Below are 6,920 nucleotides of genomic sequence, written 5' to 3' on the forward strand. Positions count from 1 at the left end.
AAGCAGTTATCTAGATTTTCATTTTTCATTCATGCAAAATGTATGTGATGTTGAGTACAGTGTTATCCCATGGGGGCAAGTATGGTTAAGTGTGAATAATGAAATATGCATGACAACATCATCATACTAATGCTGTCATTTCCATATTTGTGACAGTCATCAGGATATAAATTCAGTACATAAAGTTGGCATTGGCATACTGATGTTGCCACACACATGGTGACATTTTGGGATCCTTGTGCCACTATGTTGGAAACCACCCTTTATTTTATTCTTAACTTGTAACATGCATTCCAGAAGCCTGATGCTACTGATAATTTTGCATGGCATAGCAATTGAATAGCATGTGACTAAATTGAAAGTATAGCATCTTCAGACCAAAAACAATAGGATAAATATTAAAGATACAGATAAAAGCTTCTCTCCTGGATTTGCAAAAGTTCCCATCCATTGAGCAATAAAATGAATGGTAAAATAAAATGTAACCTGTGCTGAATTTTTAAACCCTTCAGCAAATCTAAAGTTCAACAGCATACCTCTAATTGATGTTTGCTATTGCACTATTGGTATGTAGACAGCACATCAAAATGTGTAAAAATTCACTCTTCTGTAATACTGTATAGCAATGCTTCTAAAAATGCTATGCATGTGTCAACTGACTTCCAACATCTCTTCAGTTTCTTGAAGTCCAGATATTTCAGAATCCTTTCATAAGTTTTAGGGCATTCCTGTCTAGCTATTTTCTGTAAGAAAATAAATCCTACTTCTGCTGCCTCAGCAATCAATAAAATTAATATTTTGTCATTTTGTCATATTTTTCTCATGTCAAATTCATACTTAAGCTTGGGTGTATGTGGGGGGAGGGTTGTTACATCACTGTGCATTCCTAAAAGACAAATCTTGAACACCCTGTTTTCTGTGCTTTGAAGCTGGCTGCTAGGCAAAACACCATTTTCCAACATGTAAAAGTTTGAACCATTGTGAACGAATTAACCTTTCATTGATGCATTTTGAAATTGATAGAATATGTTATACCTTTGAGTTTATGAAGATGTCAGGGACTATTCTCTGACACTGAGTCTTCGGAGAGGGGCGGCATACAAATCTAATAAACTATAACTATAACTTCCATATACCCTTATAGACAGCTACTTAGTGACAATGTGTCAGCAAGCTTTCTCAGAGGTGGTCCTGAAAATGACCTTTGTTCCATGGCCCATCAAACCCCAATGTTGATATATCGGAAGCAGTATTTTGAAGCAATATTTCTTTACCTCAGAATTACACGGTTCTATGTGTGTATATATATTCTACATACACATAGAACCCTGTAATTCTGAGGTAGCAAATTGTGTTGCTCTTCTCCAGACTTTAGTTCTGTCTACTATTTGTTTCTTCTTCTTTTTTTCTATATTATTTTTAATGGAATTGTAATTTTGGGCATTTCAGTAACAAGTACTTGTATAAAATACTTCAAACAAATGATGCTTACTGGACATCTGAAATCAGAGTGAAATTGTGGAAGTAAATGCATAGAGCTAATTCTGGAACTTTACTTAGACATCTTCTCTTAAGTGTCATGGTTGGCTCTGGGCCAGCTCCTGCTCCGAGGACTGTGGTTTGGGTGTTGGTTTGGGAGAATCCTCACGTTCTCAGAAAACAGTTTTAATGCCAACAGCTTTGGACAGTGAAGATTCTGCCCTTCGGACAGGGCAGACTCTGGGAGTGAAGCAGAATCAGATGATGAGATAGTTACAGGCAGCCCATTAGCTAATGACCCCATTAGTGAGTCATCATCATTAGACTTGGAGGAAGAGCGATTCATAGATGCTCGCAGGTGCAGGTTTATGATGGGAAGGGAACAACTGCACAAGTATTATAGAAGATAAGGGAGAACACCTGTGGCTGGGGCAATTAGGCTAATGGGGATGCTGATAAATTGCCAGTGTCTCTGAGAGCATGCGTGGGAGATTATCCATTTGAAGAGGGGCGAGTGTTGTTTGAGTTTTGGACTGCTCCAGAATTTACAAAGACTTTTTGGATATTTCACAGTTAAGTACAGTTTGTGGACTCTTGAAGGGGGTGGTGGTGGCTGTGATGTCTTCACAGCTGTCTTTATCTGCTCTGCTTTTGTTTTTGCTTTTTATAGCATTCAAGGCTTGCGGTTTGTGGGAGAGTACTTTGGCTGATTAAAGTGCGTGTGTACAATATTTTTGTTTTGATAAACTGACTCTTTGTTTACTTTACAACAGTGTGTGTGTTTGAAGTTACACTTCTGACTTAATTGGGGCTCGTACCGTGAAGCCCAGCATAACATTAAGTAAGTCAGCCTTATTTCAGAATAACAACAATAGTCAAGTTGCTCTTGCAGTGACCAGGCTGCAGTTCACACCAGAGCCAAGCAATAACCACTTTTATTGTAATCAGCAGTACTTCTCAAGAGCTAAAGCACTAACTGCCATAACCAAAAGGAGAAAAGTTCCTAGTTTTGTCCAGGAATGAGGGAAATTGAGCAAATACTTGTGATAGTCAATATGGCCCCCTTTTCTGTACTCCCTGTACTCATACTGTCTATATAACCCAATTTGTCCATGCATTTGTGGTTTTGCTCAAATAAACATTATCCTTCCTCTCCCGCTCCCTCCCCCTCTCCCTCAGTGCTTCACAAGGCTCTACAGGTTCTTAATAAAGTTATTGGAAACTGCATCCTAATTGAGTAGGGATATGAGTGAGAAAGGGAAAGGCTTAGTGTTCTGTCGAGCTCTCTGGTAGAATCCTCCCAAAAATGCACAGATACAATTTCAGATACACACACGTTTGAAAATTCAAAACAATGTTCTTTATAATGAAAATTCACTGAAACTAAGCACTCTTTTTGTATAGCAAAGAGCACTTGTCTCCAAACAAACTGGTAATTTGTACAAGTCCCTTATCAGTTCTGTGATACTTAGCTTGCAGCTGTGAGGCAATTCACAGTCCTTCTTTTTTCACAAAGTGGAACACACTTTGCTCTGGTTTAGTTTCAAAGCGGGGGAAAATCAGCACACAAAAGGTCAAAGTCAGTAAAGCAGTCAGGAAATATAACGATCAGATAATCCTCCACAATGGCCAAACCCACAGGCTGCTCTTTATAGCAGCCTCACTAATTACCACAGCCCCACCCAACCACAGGTGGCCTCATTTTCTTTGATAATAATCTCTCAGTTGTTGTTGCCTATTCATCGCTCTCCTCATGCGTGGCTGTATCATTAACTCTTGTTCTGAATCCAAGGAGGAGCTAGATAATTGATCTCCTTCTGAGCTGTCTGCCACACTCTCCTCCTCCCTGTCACTCATGTCTTCTTGGTCAGAGGAGCCTTCATCAGCAGATTCCACCGGGGGCAAAACAGGCCTGCAGCATGTGGATGTCTCCCCCACATCCACAGTCCTTGGGGCAGGAGCTGGGCCAGAGCTAACCACAACACTGAGGAAACTCAATTAATGTTCTCCAACAAAATCAAAGATGACAAATACCACAAAAAAGGGTCCCCTTATTTTCAGCTTTGTCCCAACTTTATATAATAATATAATTTGGTGTCATAATGTACTCCTTAGAGTGCAATAGTAAGAAATAATAGTAAAGCTATGGAAGATAAATTGTGAAATTTCATGTTTCTTGTTCTACACCCACTGCTGGTTTGGCTAGCGGGGACAAATTCCCGCCACGGGTACAGGGAACCAGTCTGAACTGCCAGCAATCCACCACTGAAGAAGGTCCCACAAGTTAAGAATTAAGCCCTATGAAAACAGAGTGAAGGAACTGGGAATATCTGGCTTTGAAAGTAGAAAATTTGAATGTAGATAAGATAGTCCTTCCCAAATAATGGAAAAATATGTCATGTGTGATTAAATTGCCATATTATAAATCATAACTAATAATGGGTTTTTTTTTAAAAAAAATTATTGGTAAAGACTGTAGTCTGCTAGTTTGAGCCTCGGTGGTGCAGTGGTTAGAGTGCAGTCCTGCAAGCTGCTTCTGCTGACTGCCGGCTGTAGTTCACTAGTTCAAATCTCACCAGGCTCAAGGTTGACTCAGCCTTCCATCCTTCCGAGGTGGGTAAAATGAGAACCCAGATTGTTGTGGGCAAAACACTGATTCTGTAAACCACTTAGAGAGGCATGTAAAAGCATTGTAAAATGGTATATAAGTCTAAATGCTATTGATATTGACAGTCACCATAGCAAAACATGCCATTTATTCAAACCCTCAATGCCAGATCAAAAACAAAATTTCTTAAAATTATAGAGGGTAAAATGCAGCACTATATTATTCATTAGATTTTTATTAGATTTGTATGCCGCCCATCTCCGCAGACTCATACTAAAATTTCATACTAAAATTGTGTTCCCAAAATTCTATTATTATTTTAGGGAAAAGGAGAGACAGTAATAAAGTCCATTCTTTTTTTCTTGAAAAGTGTTCCCAGCGTATCCTCTAAGACAGTGTTTTACCAAACATGGCAACTTTAACATGTATGGACTTTGACTCCCAGAATTCCCCAGCCAGCAAACATGCCATACTTGAAGAGTTGCCAAGTTTGAAAAGCACAACTCTAAGGAAGTATTTGACATCCACATCTTCTGAAGGAAATGGAGCTTTCCCCCAGGCCCCATTTTTGAAACCCCATAACCCCATCAGGACCACCAAAATTTGGCAATAGATGAATTATATTTTTGGTCCCCACAATTTTTGTTTTACAGGACATGAAAGTAATAGGTGTAATAAACTTTCAAGAGCACAAGCAAACCTGGTTTTTTAAATGGAAAAACAACTAAACTCAAGGGTCTTTCTGCACACTCCTTAACAGAACTACTTTCGGGACTCTGGCTCTGGATTTTGCCTCAAGGTTTACTCTGGAAGCCTTTTTCAATGATGGATATAGCCACAAGGCAGTAGAGGTTTGCAGTAAGAGTTTCCCTTCTCCTAGTGGTTGACTAGGGCATCTTTTGTATCTTTCAGTGCTCTTAGCATATCGCATCGCTTGCAGAGACTGCCTTCATGACTTATTCTAGTAGAATGAGCTGTCTGCCACACTCTCCTCCTCCCTGTCACTCATGTCTTCTTGGTCAGAGGAGCCTTCATCAGCAGATTCCATTGGGGGCAAAACAGGCCTGCAGCATGTGGATGTCTCCCCCACATCCACAGTCCTTGGGGCAGGAGCTGGGCCAGAGCTAACCACAACAGACCCATTGGCTACTCTTAACCTTGTTTGGCCAGCCTGTTGAAGCTGTTGCCCAGGATGTGGCCGTTGCACATGCTACAGCTGCTAGGAGCCACAGGTGAGAACTGAGTGACAGGTAGGGACCAAAGGTGAATGAGCTGCCCTAATAGCTGCCCTAAATGAGCTGCCGTAAAAGAACATTTCCCCTCCCTGGACACCTCATACACCCCATCAGTTCGTCTAAAGGTCCAATGTGGCATTTATTTTTCCTCAAATTGCCATTTTCAGTCTGAGGTGAATGAGGAAGCAATGCTGTCTTCTTGGACTGGAATGGTAGAATATCTTCCTGTGAAGCCTGTGATATGAGCAGTTTGCCATCTGGGTATTCAGGTGTGAGAATAGATGACTCAGCAACAATGCTTAGAAACCCTGTCACCGCTCGGTCAGATTTCTCTTCATTATATGATAGGCTAATTGCATTTTCCCCATCTGGGTGAAGATGAAAACCTTCATCATCAAGATTTATTTTTTTTCACAATCTGTGCATTAGCAAATGTTAGGGACTTAGCTGACAAGGTTGAATCTAAGAGTGGAGTCCAGGCCAAATTTCAAGAGGAAAGGCTAAAAATAAGAATTCCTTCTTTGGCCTTTCAAGGTTAAGATAGGTATCTGAAAGCAGGTCAAAAATTAGGTCAATAATTAAGGGTCAAGATGTAACTTGCATCTCATGACTGGGGTTTTTAGTCAGAATTATACAAGTGGAAATCACTAAACCAGAAGAAAACAAAACAGGCTGGAAGCTTTATGAGCTACAGTGTTTCTCAATTTCGGAACTTTAAAATGTCTGGATTTCAGTACTCAGAATAACTTAAAATATTCCAAGACAGCAGTTGTGAATGAGAACATAACAAGCACACAAAAAACCATCCAGTGAGTAGCATTCAAACAAACAAGAATCCTGATTCCCATGCCTCGAGACCTTTACTATTGCCAGTGGCCAATCAAGAACAGAGTTTGGAAGAACTGTCATAAATAATGAGACAAGAAGGACCCAAACTTTTATTAATTCAAACACCTGCCCAGAACATTATACATATGTGGATTGTAGAGAGTGTGCTCTTTCAAGCCATTGAAGGAAAATCAGAATGGGTAAAAAATGCAATGTACTTACCGTGACAATAGATGCTGTGCTAACTACATATAACTTTCAATGTATCAACTTCCTCTTCTCTTGGGGGGAGGGATGCGTGGAGGCTCTTTTCCTATGTATCTCATAGTGCTACTTTAGTTGCATTCGAGAACAACAAAAATCCAGTATAAGAAATTGTAATTTTATCAATAGGAATAGCATTTAGACTTATATACCGCTTCACAGTGCTTTGCAGCCCTCTCTAAGTGGTTTACAGAGACTAAGCATATTGCCTCTAACAATCTGGGTCCTTATTTTACTGATCTTGGAAAGATGGAAGGCTGAGTCAACCTTGAGCCTACTGAGTTTTGACCTGCCAACTGCTGGTAGCCGGTGATCAGCAGAAGTAGCTTGCAGTACTGCACTCTAACCAATGCACCACCGAGGCTCTTGAAGCAAGAATAGGAAAACAGAATGAAATAGCTTAAACATAATTAAGCCACTATTTGCACTAAACCTAGATCGATTGCCTTGCCATTTTCATGATATTTGTATCTACACTGAGAGCAGCCTAGAGTTGCTTGAAAGAT

This window comes from Erythrolamprus reginae, chromosome 1 (assembly GCF_031021105.1).
Source record: "Erythrolamprus reginae isolate rEryReg1 chromosome 1, rEryReg1.hap1, whole genome shotgun sequence".
Lineage (NCBI taxonomy): Eukaryota > Metazoa > Chordata > Lepidosauria > Squamata > Dipsadidae > Erythrolamprus > Erythrolamprus reginae.